This window comes from Melitaea cinxia, chromosome 5 (assembly GCF_905220565.1).
Source record: "Melitaea cinxia chromosome 5, ilMelCinx1.1, whole genome shotgun sequence".
Taxonomy (NCBI): domain Eukaryota; kingdom Metazoa; phylum Arthropoda; class Insecta; order Lepidoptera; family Nymphalidae; genus Melitaea; species Melitaea cinxia.
The window spans coordinates 16,504,752-16,524,104 of NC_059398.1; the positions used below are offsets into that span (position 1 = coordinate 16,504,752).

General features: G+C 32.2%; 1 protein-coding gene across 1 annotated transcript in view; it reads left to right on the top strand.

Annotated features, from left to right (window-relative positions):
* The first annotated feature begins 243 nt into the window (after window positions 1-243).
* Window positions 244-19,353, top strand: part of LOC123653885 — a 116,267-nt gene continuing 97,157 nt past the window's right edge. The window contains exons 1-2 of the mRNA XM_045589862.1: window positions 244-408; window positions 4,668-4,702. The gene's annotated coding sequence lies outside the window, so the exon portion shown is untranslated. The remainder of the gene's footprint in view (window positions 409-4,667; window positions 4,703-19,353) is intronic.

Genomic DNA, 19,353 nt, shown 5'->3' on the forward strand with positions numbered 1-19,353 from the left:
GGGAAAGAGGCCAATGCCCAGCTGTGGGATGTTACAGGCTGAATCGTGATAAATTTTTACGATAGCTACGATCAACACTAAATTAAAACTGAGTAAATTCGTTAACGAAAATAAACAGTCCCGGCATTGAAATCATATCTGTATCAAGGATTTTCGTGTTTTCTAAACTATTATCGTCTAATTACATTTCACAGTTACGCAAATCATCCCGAGAATCGCCTTCGAAGCCTCTCTCGCCAGTCAACCGCGGCCCGTGCGCATGCGCACACGCGTACTGTCGAGATCTAATAACCCGCTAGTGTTAGTGAAGTGTCAATGTGTGTGTAACTATCATCCCTTTATACATTACGATAGAGGGATAGATGGCGTCGCAACCGGTTTGAACTGGATTTTCAGTTGTTTTCTATGGTATGTCCGATTTGCAGTGTTTGCGTGTTTTAGACCCGGTTCCACCTGTCTCTTGTTGGCTTACTGACATATATGTATGTGTTTTATGTATGTAACCTGACACGCGCCGTGTATGGAAATATGCTGTTTATTAGCAGTTTTTGAAATGATTAAAATAAAATATTTTGACTAAAACTAACCATACTTTTCTTCAGCAGAAAAATCAATTTGTTTAATGACAAACTATATTTGTTATTAGTTTTATATATATATGAGTCTATAATTTTATACATATTAAATACTGAAAAATATACACGTGTATTAATAATACACATTTTATATCAATTAAAATTAGGTCGTACTATTTTTATACAAATGAATAATAATAACACTCTTGTACACTGAGAAAAAAAATAAGTATCATTAACAAGAATCGGTAGAAAAATATACAAAAGGTTAGCCTTATTGCTAAAAAGCAATCTCTTCCAGGAAACCTTAGAGTGAAGGAGATGATATATTGAAGGTGTAGGTGTAAAGTTTCACCTTATAGAAAATTGAATAATATAGTAAATAATAATAATAATAATCTTTATTTCTTCAAACGTTAGTACATTATATTAACACATATTACATCAGTTATATTTAGTCACAAGAAAACAGTAAGTCTCTGGTCCCCTCACTAGGATTCCCTGTGTCGTGGGGTCCAGTCCCTTCCATTAGCTTAATACGATTCCGTTAGTTTAAACAAAAACAATGCATTTAAAGTTTATAATTTAAAAAATAAAATAAAAATAAAAAGATTAAAGTTTATTTGATTGGAACATACAAGAACTAAGGCAACAAATGGTGAGTGTGTGTTTGTGTGTGTGTATGTGTGTGTGTGCGTGTGTTGTGTGTGTGCGCGCGCGCGTGTGTGTGTGTCTGTGTGTGTGTGTGTGTGTGTGTGTGTAAGTACGTGTGTACATCAATGTCATTGTATATAATAATAAATAATATATTTATACACTGTTTTTTATACCCCGACGTCTAAAGTAGTAGTGTTAATGATTGGTGATGTATGCCTGTCTGCAAGTAAGCGTGAGTGAGTGCGCGTGCGTGTGCTTGCGTGCGTGCGCGTGCGTACTGCATCAGTATGTCGCCTCTGCCAGCCCTACGACTAACGTCTTAGGATCGAGTTAACTCACTGAACAGAGGGGACAAGATACGATTCATTAACATAGATTATATATACATATATATATATATATATATATATATATATATATATATATGTACATACATATACATACATACCCATGCATACATACATATACATAGATAATAGGTTTGCGTGCACATGATATTAAATATCTCTGTTCAATAAGGTCTCGGTATGGTCATAGCTTTTTGGTAGTAGCCATTTTTGAATGGTGGTTTTGAGATTGGACGATGTCAGGTTTAATATAGTGTTATTATGCTTAAAGAACTTATTGTATAGAAAGGGTCCCATAAAAGTAAAAGATTGACGAGCAAAAGACAGTAAAAGATTGACGAGCAAAAGACGAAGATAATATGAAAAAACTTTTTTTTTATGACCTCAGTCCTCCCGGGACCATGTTTGCTGTAAAGTATCCGAAACGTCGAGCATCTAAAAAACTTATAAAACCGCGATAAAATCCGAAAAAGTTGTTTAATTATAATGAGTGAAATTCGCGTAAACATTAGAAAATAATAATATAATAAATATTTGTGTCAAATATATCAACGTGAGGGATAACATTTCAATGGTTAAAACAATATTCTTATCTAATCAATATAACAGCTTATTAATAATCTGTGATAGATAAAATAATGTAAAGTTAATAAAAAAATTACCAAAAAATTATAAATACGAGTTGTTATTCCACGCAGATGTTTACCAAATCGATTAACTTAAAAACATTTTTTTGCCGGCTAACCATCAAATTTGTAATCATACATTCAAGGCGTCTCTTATATGACAAACACTTGTACTGCCTAATTTTGAATGATAATATATTAAAAGATTATTCTAGACTGTTCTAGACTAACGTTTATAACAGCTTCGTTTGTTTTAATTTATTAAAAGAAAAAAACACGGCAACTTATGTAATAGTTATAAAAAAGAAATTTTTAAATGAATATTCTATTTATGGGCAATACGCACATAAACACATAAAATGTATAATACACACATCATATGTAACAGTTGAAGTATTAATTATTATACCGTATAACTTTTCACTGAGTGTACCGAATTTGATGATTGTTTTACTCGAAAGCTGATGTTTGATGCTTATCTTGTTGATCGTGTCATTTAAATTTGATCGAAATCTGATGAGTGCTTTTTGAGTAATCTTTGATAAAGCGTATTTACTTGACTATTTTTTCGTCTACTTATGTTTGTGTGACTTGTCGATGTAATCGAAGGTGTTTTTTTTTTTCGTTTGCGAGTAAACACAATTACTATCCACTAAAATTAAATATTTTTTTAACCGACTTCCAAAAAAGGAGGAGGTTCTCAATTCGACTGTATTTTTTTTTTATGTATGTTACATCAGAACTTTTGACCGGGTGGACCGATTTCAATAAATTTGGTTTTAATCGAAAGGTGGTGTGTGCCAATTGGTCCCATTTAAATTTAGTTGAGATCTAACAACTACTGTTATATCTAATAATGCGTTTTTACTTGACGCTTTTTTCGTCGACCTACGTTGTATTATACCGCATAACTTTCTACTGGATGTACCGATTTTGATAATTCTTTTTTTGTTAGAAAGAGGATATCCCTAGTTTAGTACCATGATAAGGAAACCAGGATCTGATGATGGGATCCCAGAGAAATCGAGGGAAACTCTCGAAAATCCGCAATAACCTTTTACTGGGTATACCGATTTTGATAATTTTTGATTTAATCGAAAGCTGATGTTTATCATATGATCACATACAAATTTTATCGAGATCTGATAACTACTTTTTGAGTAATCTTTGATAACGCGTAGTTGCTTGACTATTTTTTTGTCGATCTACGATGTATTACTGTTGATGTAATTGAAGTCGGTTTTTTTTCGTTTGCGAGCAAACACAATTATTAAAATAACAATTGTAAAAATTTGTGAAGTAGTATCTTTCTTACTCTTTCACGCAAAAACTACTGGATTAATCGTAATGACACTTGGCATGTAAATAGCTAGAATCCAGTACAACATACGCTATTATTTATTCCGAAATTCCCACGGGATCGATAATTACGCTGGTGGAACCGAGAGGGGCAGCTAGTTAATCTTTATCACAAAAACCGCTCGATGATCCGATGACATTGCATACTGACAGAACGTAAATAAAACTAAAGCTCCGTGAGACAGACTATTCTACTCGTATCTACACAAAAAAAAATTGAAGTGTCTCTTTGTAATATTAAAATAATCGCTTTTCACTAAATGCATATGAATATTTATACGGTACCTATACCAAAATAATATTTTTTACAATTTTTGTCGGTCTGTCTGTCTGTTTGTTCCGGCTAATCTCTGAAACGGCTAGACCGATTTTGACGGAACTTTCACCGGCAGGTAGCTGATGTAATAAGAAGTAACTTAGTCTAATTTTATTTTAGAAATTTATTTTTTTTTAACTCTGATAACTGAACGATAACTTTTTTGGACGAAGTCGTTGGCACCGCTTGTATGTAAAATAAAAAAGGTATGAATAGTAAACACGTTCATTTAAATAATATACCATATATTGTAGTTTTAATTTGAAGTAAGTATAGGCTTAAGAAATTATACTTTATGGACTTAGTAGTACTTAAAAAGGTTATTTTTTTCTAGAACAAGGAATGAAGTGTTTTGAAGTTGTTCCATTCTTATATTTTTGACGTAATTTCTTCCAACCTTTCTTTGTTACAAATACTTATTTATGCTTTATTTCAAAATATATTATTGAATTGCAAAATAGCGGGCTTATTGCAAGAAGACTACCAGTCAACCAAAACTAAAAAAAATATTACTTTAAAATCTGATAAGGAAAAATATTACTTTAAAATCACATCGTGCATTTTGAGATTTTCACGTAGTAAAAAAATAAGTAATTAAAATTTATTATTCTCATTTAACATTTTACAGGCTTTTTTTAGTATTTTTTAAACAGGCATTACGTCATAAATATATCTTTATTTACATAGTTACATCATAAGAAGATATAAGTTATGTATGTTTATATGTATGAGTTAGGAATTTAATGAATAAATAACGTATTGTTAACTCAGTTGTTTTGTTTTTCAGATGTCTGTAATGTGTTCCGAGCGAGCGACAGTGCGGTAAGTTTGAAAAATAATATTTAAGTAAATTATTACTGTATAGCTTTTTTTCGCTCTATGCTTTCCTGGTAGCGTGTGTTTCATGACAGCTTATATACTTTTCTATTTAGACAAAATATTACTATCTCTTCCTTTTTATGTTACCCTGGTAGCGAGGGTTTCATGATAGCTTATCATTCTCTGGCTAGATAGCCGTCCTGGTTTTGGTAGGTGGGTCTAATAGCGAATAGTTCGTGGGTTTGATTCCAGCTCTATTTGTTTCTAGTCAGAGTGTGTGTCAGCTGTCGGTCCTGGTTGTTGTCACAAACATTTATCAGCGATCGTTACACATGATAAGGATATAATTCGCAAATTAGCAGTAGAGGAGAGTGGTGGATTAACCTCTTACTCTTCTGTTTGTCTAGTAATTTATCATTTTGCTCATCACTTTAGCCCTAAATCTGCTTTTAGATTAACTTTGGGTTGATTGAATGATTGGTTTTTACAACCTTGGTAATTTACTAATTTGGATTTTGAAATAACGTCATAATGTAAATAAATTGATTTCTTCGAGCCAAGATGCAAGTGTAAAGTTTCACTTATTTTAGAAGCGTGCTATACAAAAATATCTATTTATTCATTAATAAATTCACCTGACCCGGAATCGCGCATCCACTTCGACCGGAAAAAATATTGCTATATCACGATTATAATAACATAAATATTTAGATGTACTGTTACATAAAATATTAAATGATTTAATTAAGCGTCGATACCGTTGGTAGCTTCACTTTTAAAAATAATTAAAACTTAAATTTGTAAAATGTCGAGTTTAGAGGTGCTTTTGAAGCCGTGTTTGAATTAAGATATTTTTGATTTATTTATTTTTTTCTTTTAACATTCATTTCTATTTATTGGTGATCGCTTGTTCACTTACATAAAACCATTGTATGGCCTATACAAAATTACAAGACCATAAATGTGGGCCGTCCAAAGGTGAATGACTCTTGAGTAACAAACTGCATGTATAAACAAATGGTAGATGTTTTTATAAGTGTTGGTACCACTGCGTTTATAAATAGGTAACGCAGATGGACCACTTGAGATCCTCGTTGGCTGGAATACACTATGAGATGTATTCACGGAGGTATTTTTTATGTGCGGAGATTACGAATTTCACTCATGAACTCGATAAAATATAATGCGGAGATTGTGCGGACACGTAATCGTCGGCGATTGCGGAATTGCCCGAAGCTTGGACGAAAAAGTTCGGATAAATATTTCTGATCGGTGAGATTGTTAGCTAATGGTAAGTGTTCATTGACAGACCGCAAGGGCGCAGACGCACCCGCCTACATACAACTTTACTTGTTTTGCCGTCGTTAACATAAAGTTCGTATTGATAATGTTATTAAATCTTAACTCATTATAAAACTGCAAGAAACCCGATTCCATTCAGTGAAAATATTTGAAGCGGACACCTTCTTTAATAAACAAAATGTAAATTAATGAAATAAAAATAGTTTGATAGAAGTGGTTAGCTATTAATTCATATAAGTAACAATACACTTGCCACAAAATGCAATAATTGATTCGCATGCAATTAATTGCATAAGTTTAAAGCGTTACGAGTGTAACGGAATCAAAAGGGTTTTTTCCTGTGTCGGTGGTCCGGAAACATACATCACAAACACAAACGTTAAGACCATAAGAAACATCTGTGTGGCCAATGTAATTGTTTGTTATAAGCGGGGATCGAACTGGCAACCGCAAGCGCAACAGCCAGTGCTGTGACCGCTGCGCGAACGTATCAAAGCTAATATTCAACGCGGTATCAACTACTTATGTGATAACGAAGTCATCATGCTGTAAATAAAATAAGCTGTCTCCCTATCCAAGAGAAATCAAGACATTATCAGAGATGAGACCTGATTTATCTCGCATTCCACGTATTCTGTGTTTTTGTGTTAAATACTAAACGTGCTTCGCTGTGCTTACTTTATCAATCATTTCTGAATCAGCTGATATTTATTAACCGACTTCCAAAAAAGGAGGAGGTTCTCAATTCGACTGTATTTTTTTTTTTTTTTTTTTTATGTATGTTACATCAGAACTTTTGCCCGCGTGGACCGATTTCGACAAATTTTGTTTTAATCGAAAGGTGGTGTGTGCCAATTGGTCCCATTTAAATTTATTTGAGATCTAACAACTACTTTTCGAGTTATATCTAATAATGTGTTTTTACTTGACGCTTTTTTCGTCGACCTACGTTGTATTATACCGCATAACTTTCTACTGGGTGTACCGATTTTGATAATTCTTTTTTTGTTGAAAAGGAGATATCCCTAGTTTAGTACCATGATAAGAAAACCAGGATCTGATGATGGGATCCCAGAGGAATCGAGGGAAACTCTCGAAAATCCGTAATAACTTTTTACTGGGTGTACCGATTTTGATAATTTTTAATTTAATCGAAAGCTGATGTTTATCATGTGGTCACATATAAATTTCATCGAGATCTGATAACTACTTTTTGAGTAATCTTTAATAACGCGTAGTTGCTTGACTATTTTTTCGTCGATCTACGTTGTATTACTTGTCGATTTAATTGAAGTCGGTTTTTTTTTCGTTTGCGAGCAAACACAATTATTTTCATCATTTTAAAGTCTGTCTCGTGTATGTTATATAATTATATATTGTGTAGTAAATATTTCCTTTTTTTTATATTAACAACACTGACAGTAACGAATACAAAAATATACATATTAATATTAAGAGGTCTATCATCGAAATTTTTGATTTTATTTCCGGAGCAGGTTTTTGTCTCCTAACTCCTAAACCATCGAGGTAAATAAAATTGACTTTGAGACATTTTTTTTTTTTTTTTTTTTTTAAGAAAATTAAATGTTCTGCAAAAATAGTCTAATTGAAATTTTTTAATTCAAATGAACCGTTTTCTCACAACTACGCTATGAAAATTTGAATAATTTCACTCTTAGATTTTTTAAATTTGGAATTTTGTAATTCACAAAAAAAAATCAGTATCCGGAAAAAATCCAATAGATGTTCTTGAAGGGAATTCAATCCCCTACAACAATATAAAATGAAATTCTTGAAAACTCAATTTTCAAGTTTCTTCACTATAAATTCTGAAACGGCTGAACCGATTTTGACGAGACTTTCACAGGCAAATAGCTGATGTAATAAGGAGTAACTTGGTCTAGTTTTATTTTAGATTAGATTTTATTTAGATTATAACTGCGAACTGACTAATAATTATTTTGTTAAATTCCACGCGGACGAAGTCGCGGGCACGGCTAGTGAATAATACACGACAAGGTTTTCTAACGTTTTTAAAATGAGGAATTAAACAATTTCCGAATTCTTAATTATAATATACATATATAGAAGGTTATTGCAAAAAAATTAAAAAAGCAAGTAGTAATTGAACGAATGCCTTTGGAACATTAATTAAATATACTACTAAGTACAGTTACGCACTTGAGTCTGGAATAATGAATTAATTTGATAGAATTAATGGGATTATTACCCCCTCTCTTCCCGTGGGTGTCGTAAGAGGCGACTAAGAGATAACACAGTTCCACTACCACCTTGGAACTTATAAAGGTGACCGATGGTGGGATATCTATCCAAATTCTGGCTTTGAAATACACAGGCCGAAGACGGGCAGCAGCGTTTTCGTTGCGACAAAGCCAGTCCTGCGGTTACCAACCCCACTGCCCAGCGTGGCGACTATGGGCAACATACATGAGTTCACTCCATTTTTGTTGCGAACTTGTGGAGGCCTATGTTCAGCAGTGAACTGCGATAGGCTGAAGTGATTATGATGAATGGTATTATTTGTTATTAAAATTGTTGTTAAAATGTTTTTATGAATTTCAATCACTCTTGATAAACAAATGTAATAAACAATACGATTATTGATGAAACTCGATTTAGATAATTAACAGATTGACTCAGTGGGCAAAGCTGGTGATTATTATCGTCATAGTTTCGATCTCCGCTTAAGACACAATATATTGTTTGTATAGATTATACTAACCGAACTTGCGCCGTTGGTCAGTCTGTCTGTGTTAAATTTTATTAAAAAACTACTTGTGCCCGCGGCTTCATCCGCATGGACATTAACAAAAAAGTTGTACAATAACGCAGTTGTACATAAGTTCGCAGAGTTATAAAATACATTTTCTATAATTGTGTTTGCTCGCAAACGAAAAAAAAAACTGACTTCAATTACATCGACAAGTAATACAACGTAGATCGACGAAAACATAGTCAAGCAACTACGCGTTATCAAAGATTACTCAAAAAGTAGTTATCAGATCTCAATAAAATTTATATGTGACCACATGATTAACATCAGCTTTCGATTAAATTAAAAATTATCAAAATCGGTACACCCAGTAAAAAGTTATTACGGATTTTCGAGAGTTTCCCTCGATTTTTCTGGGATCCCATCATCAGATCCTGGTTTCCTTATCACGGTACTAAACTAGGGATATCCCCTTTCCAACAAAAAAAAAATTATCAAAATCGGTACATCCAGTAGAAAGTTATGCGGTATAATACAACGTAGGTCGACGAAAAAAGCGTCAAGTAAAAACGCATTATTGGATATAACTCGAAAAGTAGTTGTTAGATCTCAAATAAATTTAAATGGGACCAATTGGCACACACCACCTTTCGATTAAAACAAAATTTGTCGAAATCGGTCTACCCGGTCAAAAGTTCTGATGTAACATACATAAAAAAAAAAAAAAAAAATACAGTCGAATTGAGAACCTCCTCCTTTTTTGGAAGTCGGTTAAAAATAAAACTAGCCTAAGTTACTTCTAACTACATCAGCTATCTGCCAGTGAAAGTCCCGTCAAAATCAATCCAGTCGTTTCAGAGATAAGCCGGAACAAACAGAGAGACACAATTTTTTTTTTAAATGTCATTTTGGTATACGTATGTACCGTGTATACATCAATAAGCATTTAGTATAACGCGGCTGTTTTTAAATTACAAACAGACACTCCAATTTTATTTATTTGTATAGATAGTAAAACATTCTTTGATATAAGTAAGTGTAAGATTTTATTTAAAACTAATAATTAGATACTCATGTGTCCATCGCAAAAAAAAAATCAAGCGTCTGGTGAAAACATAAAACTAAACTCGTGTTTAAACAATTTCTTGACTGTTTAAACTGACTGACTTCACTATTTAGTCAAACAACGTCAGTCATCGATTTCACTGAAAGATAAGTGTTAAAATCTAAGTCTTATTTCCCTTACTTTGCAGATTTATGCAAAAATGGGATTTGTGTTACATAGAAGGTGATAGTTTAAAAATATTAATACGTGAAGCAAATACTTTGTACCCGTTTATACGAAAATAGCGCGGACGGAGGAGTATAAAATTTCGCACACTTATATTTTATATAAAGGAGTGCAGAATGCTAATATTTCTTTTATATTATGCATAAAAATATATAAAATCAATAAAAAAAAAACATTAAACACACTACCATGTATTTCACTCACACATGCATATTATACTCTTTTGTTGATTGGCAAAGTCAGTAGTCAAATAAAAAAGGTATATTATGCATAAAAATATATACAATCAATAAAAAAAACATTACACACACTGCCATGTTTTTCACTCACACATGCATATTATATATACTCTTTTGTGGATTGGCAAAGTCAGTAAGTCAAATTAAAAATAAAATTAAAAAAAGGTTCTATAATTTCATAATTTTTTGGTTTTCTTTAATTCAAAGGAGATGGGGACTTTTGGGCCAAAATGTAATGAGTAGAGATATGGTTTAAAAAATTGGTCATATTTTTTTATTTTAAAATATAAAATATCAGCTCAATTCTGAATCTGGAAGCGGAGAAAATTGAGAAAGATAGCTTTCATCAAATTATTTGGGTATCGATTCAATTATAATCGATTACAGAATTCATAAAGAAAATGTTTGTACTAGTTAATTAACTCAAGATATTTAGATGCACAATTAAAGCTGTAAACAATAATGTGCATTTCAAATAAAGTTACATTAATATCGAAAATATCAATTAATATCTGATAAACTAAAATGATTATCGATTTCATATCGATTTAAAATAAAACATATTTTTAATGACAGCCTTGACAGCTGGCTAACAATAATACTGTGTCCGTCACTTGTTTCGTGTTTACTGTTTTCCGATGCATTCTGAGTCCATTCCTGATATTTATTTATGGTTTCAAGTGTATATCAGTATTTGTAATGAGTTTTCAAACATTCTTCACTAAATATAACAAACATTAGTGCTACAAGAACTTAGTGATCGGGTTTTTTTATAGACATTGTAACATAACCCCACTGTTACAAAAAGTCTAATAACTCCACTCTCAGATAGCCAAAATATAGATAATTTTCAGCGAGGGATGAATAAGCCTAAATGCATTAATTGATACCATTTTCATTTCATTACATTTTGGCCCAAGAATGTATGGAATCGTATCATTCTCCTTTTTAATTATGATCGAATTTCGACTAATGGGTGACTACTAGTTTATATAAATACGCATGTTAAATGGTATCAATTTAAATTGATAAGATAAAAAAGATTTAAGATAATTAAAAATTAAAAATATTTATTTATTAATCATGCATTTTACGTGTTATTATATTTACGATTATAGTTTAATATTCAAGTAATAAGTTTCATAGGATAATATGTATCAGTAAATAAACATATTTTGTGTATGTTCGGGAATAACTTCGTTGCTTATGAACCGATTTTGATAACTCTTTTTTTGTTGGAAAGAAGACATCCTAAGTGTGGTGCCATGATAAGGAAACCAGGCTCATGGTGGGATCCGAGAGAAATCGAGGAAAACCCTCGAAACCTTTTTACTGGGTGTACAGATTTTGATGATTTTTAATTTAATCGAAAGCCGATGTTTATCATGTAGTTATATTTAAATTTCATCGAGATTTGATTACAACTTTTGGAGTAATCTTTGATAATGCGTATTTACTTGACTATTTTATCGTCTACCTACGTTGTATTACTTTTCGATGTAATTGAAGTCGGTTGTTTCTCGTTTGTCAGCAAACACAATTATTGATTTTTATAGTTGAAAATTTATGCATCAAATCAAAACCCAAATATAAATAGACCAAATGGAAATAGATTCCTAAACTTACAATACTTAAGAACTAAACTTGTAAAAATAAGAATAAACCTGAGTATTATAGTTCTAAAACTTTTTATACATATTTAGCGAATTCCTAATAAAAATGTGCATTGTAAGCAACCCCAAGAATGCTCATTCGAGTCACGGTAAGGAGGTAGTTGAACTTGGAACACATGTGTGGCCCCTTTAGTCTGCGTCGATTACACTCGACGTGCCTAAGTATCGGTTGCGACGACATACGCTGCAGTATATGTATAAAAAAAGCATTTTTATTGAATTATTTGATTGATTTGACTATCTACGTAAAATTGCTGGTGGAGGTTGGAGAAGGACTGCGGAGAATCGGGATGTTTGGCGCAAACTAAATTCAGCTATGAACTGCGATAGACTGAACCAATTAAATAATTGTATCGTATTATTATTTTTTGAATATTTGTCTGTGACTACCTTCTGTACTTTAAAATAATTTCAAGTAAAAATGAATCGCTAAATTTATTTCTAAGTTCAAAATTGAGAATACTTTTTTTTTCATTATTCTTATAATTTTTAGAAAGTTCGTAATGTAAAAATAATAAAGTTGCGCTGAATATTCGAAATATTAATAAGTAACCTAACCTAACGTTCATTTTAATAAGGAAATAAATAAATATAAAAAAAATTAGAAAACTGGGTAAAAAGTTGAAAAATTTCGGAAAAAGTTCACAAAGCAGGACAACGTCGGTCGGGCGGATATATTCAAAGTTATCACTGTCTTTTATGACACAAAAATTTTGAATTATAAAGATTTTTAAATAAATACTGTTACAAAGTAAGAGTATAAATAAATGATGATACATGAACTTAATATGTTGTATTCGAATCTGATATCCTAATTTTGAAAATATTTGCCTATAAGTAAATTATTATTATTTAATGAGAAACAATTTTGTTAGGATCCTTAAAGTGCTGTCGTTGTCAGAAAATAATTAAAACATTCATAATTTTATAACTTTTTCTTTATATTTTAAACAATTCGTACATCCAAGAAAATGACTTTCAGTAATATATAAGAAGCATACATGTTAAAGTTATGAAATAAGCATAGCTGATATAAGTTGTAAAAGTTTTCTAAGGCGCGGCCTGAACCGCGTCTGCCCCACATTGAAGACCACCAATGAACTTCGCAGGGATGTACTTGACAATGTGTTATTGTAGTCTTACTGTAATCAAATGTAAGAAATTATCTATACATATTTAAATGAGTCCCCGTTTTTCTTAGTCACGCCGTAACTTGAGAACGAATTTACCGATTTAATATATTTTTTTTAAGTTCTGATACTTTGTAGACAATTTTTATGGATTAAAAAATGTAAAAAAAAATACAGCAATTCTTTAAACTTCTCAAGACTAGGAAATGTTTGTCGGGTCAGCTTGATGTAATATAATAATATTGGAAAATTTAATATAGAAATAATAAACAAAAAGACGTTTAGAGCATCTGTTAGTCATCACTCCAGCCTATTGCAGTCCACTGCTGGACATAAGGCCTAGTTCGCGCCAGATATCCCGGTTTTCCGCAATTCTCATCCAACTTGCACCAGTAATCTTCCGTAGATCGTCGGTCCAGCGGGCCGGAGGACATCCCACAGTGCGTTTGCCAAGACACGTTCTCCACTCCAGGACACGTTTGATTAGTGTTTAGAGCAGTAGTCACAGAACTTGACTGTTGCGTTGTCTCAGATTCAAACTTCGCTTATAATAAATTAATGTCTCTATTGACTTTTATGTGGTTTTGTGTACATCTGAGCTACTGACATATAATTTCATACTAACAGAGGCCGTTGAGTGTGAGGTTATTAAAAAAAAGCTTAGAACATGAAATAAAATTGATTGGACAATTCGGTTAGCACGGTCAGTTTTTATATAATTTTGTTTGTTATATTGAGATGCGCTAATAATTATTTTACTACTAGCCATATTAAAATATAAATACAAATTTTGAATGTCTTCCGTTATTTTTAAGTATATTACATTTCCATGTGCCAACCCTGTGCACTAGACATAGGTAATTACTAGGAGCTTTGGTTATGGTTCGCGGAGTAAGATTAAATTGCTTTTAAAATTAATAATTGTATAGTAATATTGGCTTTTGTTTGTTTTTATTTTTATATAATACCTAGTGTGCCTTTCCAACACGAAATTTCATAATCAGAAAAACTTGTTTGAAAACAATCAACATCGTTTGAATGATAATTCTTCGAAATCTAATTTTACTTTCTCTATGCTTAAACGTAATTTTGTACATACTATGAATTAATAAAATAAATATGAATTTATGAGACAACATTTTTCACGAGCGAAGTTTGCTCAGAAAGTAATTTGATCTATATTATGAATCTAAAATCATATTGCCTAAATGATTGCTGCTTTTTGACTTTTTTTTCTTTTTGTATATTGCTTAGAAGTGGTACATGTGAGTTAATTTGTCTGGATTGTGTGAATTAATATAAAAATACTAGCTGACTCGGCAAACGTTATCTTGCCGCTAAACGCTATTTAAAAATAGTGGTTGATCGTAGAAGGTTGAAAATTTAGGATTGTATGTATTTTTTAATGCTGTATCATAAAAAATTAAAAATAAATAATTTATCTAAAAATTAAAAAAAAATGTTTGGGGTGGACTACCCTTAACATTTAGGGGGTAAAAATAGATGTTGTTCGATTCTCGGACCTACCTAATATGCACACTAAACTTCATGAAAATCGGTCAAGCCGTTTCGGAGGAGTGTAACTACAAACACCGCGACACGACAATTTTATATATTAGATATAAGTAAAATTTTACTATATTCTATTATAATATCATATTTAAATATTATTTAAAGTAACTAAATAATTAACAGGCGGTGACTCGCAACCGGTTCCATTATTCTGCTCAACAATTCGATTGTAAGTTTTTTTTTGTGGAGGCGGAAACACGGTCACTTTCTTCATTATGCAATCATTGTTATGATCGATTATAACGTTAACGTGCTCGCTGATAGCATCTCGAGGTGCGTGTCGATAGATCGCAGACGATTAATATACTGGTTTCATTTATATCTAGGTGTAATTATTAAATTATATTTGTATTATTATATGTGTCTAATATTATAGGAATTTGTTTTTTTAATTGATTATCTACTATATAAATCTTCTAGCGACCCGCCCCGGATCGCACGGTTGCAAAAACTATCAGTGTTCCTCTACTATATTATGCATGTATTATACATACAAAAGATTCCTCTGGAATCACTGTATTTACTAAAGAAAACCGCATCAAAATCCGTTGCGTATTTTAAAGATCTAAGCATATAAACTATGTAATGATAATTTATACTATGTAATGATATATATTATGTGTAATTATATATATTATATACACATCTATAATTGTTTTATTATTAAAAAGAAAAAGTTTTTGTTTAGTGATGTTATATAGTAAATAACTGTAACAAAATATATACATACAGATATTTGAATTTTCTTGGAAATGGAATAAAAGTCAAAACGTAGGTAGTATAGGAAGTAACATTTAATATAAACTTAAAATAAGTTTTATTAATTACGCATTACATTCTGTGTTTAATATCAAAACAAGCAGTTTATTTATTTGAATAAGTTGCAGTTGTTTTTCAAAGGAACTCTTATCTCATAATATGTGATACATTGTTTATTATACATATACTGTCGCAAAAATACTGATAGTATAAAATGTAAAAATTTTGTATGCATATATATCGAATATAATTGATTATGTCGTTTATAATATATATTAGTTTTAATTAATGTGGGTGATGAGATAAGATAATAGATAAGAAAAAAAAATATCTTCCACCAATTACAATAGAATGAATTCACAAACAATAAGTTCAATAATCGAAACAGGTGAAACGAACCACATCTATTCTATAATATATTATCACCGAAGTCCATAGGCACGATTGAATATAATAGTTTTTAAAAAGCTTTCATTCAGTTCCACAGAGCGTGATTCATGAGTATTGCTCAAGAAGCATTGTAGGTCAACACACAAAGTCGTAGTTAAGTGAGTTGACATTGAATAACAGGTTTAAAATTATTTGAGAATACTTGAGTGACGGACGAAATTGCCTAAGATCGAAAATGAGTTAGCGTTATATGGCATCGGTAAAGTTTTGAAGTAAAACTTCTTTACTTACGCTTGACTTGGGGAGTAAGCTGGTGAATGCGTGACGAGAGCGATACGAAAAGTGTAATCGGGCGAGGCAAACGGAAGTTGAGAGGGAGATATAAGTTAGATGGAGTTAAAGATGTTTTACTTCAGTCGTGTGGTCTAAAGCAGACTTGTTTTTTAAAACTTAGCAACCATTCATAGCATTTTTAAACCATTGACTGATTAACTGGTACAGCCTGTAACATTCTGTTGCTGTGGGCATAGGCATTTTTCTGAACGTATGTAGGGCCTTAGCTGATCCACCACGCTGGTTCACTGCGAGTTGACGATTGAAATCAGGTTTCTATGATATCAATCCACGCGATTATTGTATCCACGACCGCCGGTATTTGGGTTCCTGTACGCACCATTACAAGCAGACCGATTATGAATTAATGCTATCTACTAATGATTCTCTCGTAGCTCGTAGTGCACAAAGTATGCAGCAGTACGCATTAATCCATTTATCCATTCCAAATTTAAATCCAATAAAATGACACCTCAAAATTGCAATATAACAAACAATATATAGTTTACGTATTAACTGAATCCATGACGGGATTTTCCCTTTTGATAAATAAAAAATTCATATTCTACGTAAACTTTAATGACTTATATTTACAACTAACTATCATAACAAAATTTTATGCTTCTCGACTTTTTTGTTGTATATTTTTTGTTTGTTTTGTGCGGTAAAAGAATTACTTTACAGAGAAATCATTACAATATTACCTAATGTCTACGTGAAGACTTAGAAAGTCGTTTGCGTTTATTGGATTTATTATTTGTGCAGTATCGGTAAATCGCATGTGATAAAATAAATTAACACTGGCTGTCGTTTTCTTCGATTTCTTTCTCAAACATTTGTCTTCTTGTGTTACGTCTTGTCGTGAATGAGTCCCGTTGTTTTACGTCATCAGACATGTGTTTGTAAGCTTCGTGCTTTGGATTTTTTATTTTTTATTTTTAAAAATTTTATCAACAGTGTTCCTACTGATACAGTCTTAAATTAAAAAATAATCAATTATGAATCTGTTTTTTTTCCCAAAAAAAATTAATCTTAAAAGTTTTAATTTTAAAGTTGATTATGACAGGTGAAAGTGTTTCATTTAGATGACTGATCTTTCAGTGCGATCTGAACTTCACACTCCTCTAGCTTAATTGGGAAGATATTTTGTTTTCCCAAAACAGTAATGAAAAACTTTCACCGTGTTTTAGACGTCATCAAACCTGTTTTATAGAGTAAGTAGTTGTAATAACATAAATCATTTTGCGTAAAATCGAAGACAACCTGTCTCAATCAAAACATATATTGTCCATGACATGAGTGACTTATGTCCTAGGTATGTTCTTTTGTAACAATAGTTGTAATTGAAAGTATAACTGATGACAATAACTGCGTCATTAAATTGTACATACTTGTACAATAATGAAACGTTAAAAACATAGGTACTTGTATTTAAATATAACTTTATAAACAACTTGATGACTTGGTGATCTTTGTATCGCCATATTTTTTTTCTTAAAAATAATAATTTTAAATACATATAACAAAATAAAATACAGCGTCTCCCGCAAGTTGGATCAGACTGCACACGGTGTGCAAATTTGATTAAAATCGGTTAAGTAGTTTAGGAGTCCATCGCGGACAAACAACGTGACGCGCAATTTATATATATTATTAAGATAAAAGTATTTATTAATATTAAAGAAGAATGAAGCCTTACCTTAATTGCCAAAGCAAGGCATAGATTTATTTGAATTAACGGCTTCCAATAGTGCCTAAATAAGGAATATTGTAACATAAGAACGTTTCTTCTTCTCATATTATACGTCATTCTCATCTGATACAAAAGCCGAGAATAAGTTCACTTATTCTCGGCTGGACTCGAAGGGACTGGTCCACAAATTTAAGATCACTCAACGTACAATGGAACGATCTATGCTTGGGGTTTCTCTCAAAGATAGGATTACAAATGAGACTATCCGCGAGAGAACGAAAGTAACCGACATAGCCCACAAAATTAGCAAGTTGAAGTGGCAGTGGGCTGGTCATCTGTGTCGCAGGACCGATGGCCGTTGGAGTATTCGGGTCTTGGAGTGGAGACCGCGTCTTGGCAAACGCAGTGTGGGACGTCCTCCGGCCCGTTGGACCGACGATCTACGTAAGATTGCCGGTGTAGGCTGGATGAAGATTGCGGAAAACCGGGATGTCTGGCGCGAACTTGGGGAGGCTCATGTCCAGCAGTGGACTGCCATAGGGTGAAGTGATGGAACGTGCAATCTGAGGAAGGTTCTTCATTCTAAAGTATAATATTTAAAATAGTATTTCGTTAAAGTACATAGATTAATATATGATAGACAACTAAGTCAGTGGTTACGTTTATTGTAGTAAGTTAAAGAGGTAACAGCTTGATAAGTTTTAAAGTACACTTTAATCTATATTCTTTAAAATTGTATCTTGAAGTTGTTTAAATAAAAACGAACTACTGGCAACATTAACAAGAGGGCTGGTTAATTTGTATCCGAGAGAGAGAGGCACCATTGTGAATCAGCGGAGAAATATTGCCACAATTGATATCCATTCTATGCAGAACTTATTAATTATAATAATGAATATTTTTTAACCGACTTCAAAAAGGAGGAAGTTTCTCAATTCGACCGTATATATATTTATTTTTTATGTGTTCGCGGATAACTTCGTTTTTTGTGAACCAATTTTCATGATTATTTTTTGTTGGAAAGGAGATACCCCAAAGGTGGTACCATGATAAGTAGACCAGGATCTGATGATGGCATCCCAGAGAAATCGAGGTTAACCTTCGACGTAGTGGCGTCTAGTGCCTTTGTTAACTTTGTTTGTCTATTAGTTACGTTGTATGACTTGTCGATGTAATTGAAGTCGGTTTTTTTTTCGTTTAAGTGCAAACAAACAATTATTTGTGAGTATATTGATTTTATCTAGTTTTATTTTATGATTATATATTTATATGTACCTTGTCCTGAGCACGAAAAAAAAGAATTATTTATGTTTGTGTGTCGAAAGTTATGCGCGTACGTTGCCGCGCTGATTTGATTGTGGTGGTTGTAGAAATAGAATAATATACTAGTTTTTAAAGTTATGAATTTTAATAGCACGCGGTCAGAAAACAGGGGGTAGGTTCGGAATCAGGCGCGTTAGGCACCTGATTTTCAGCCTTTATTTCCTTAGCTGGCCCACGCCGCGACAACGTACCTTAGAAAGTAATATGGAAGGACA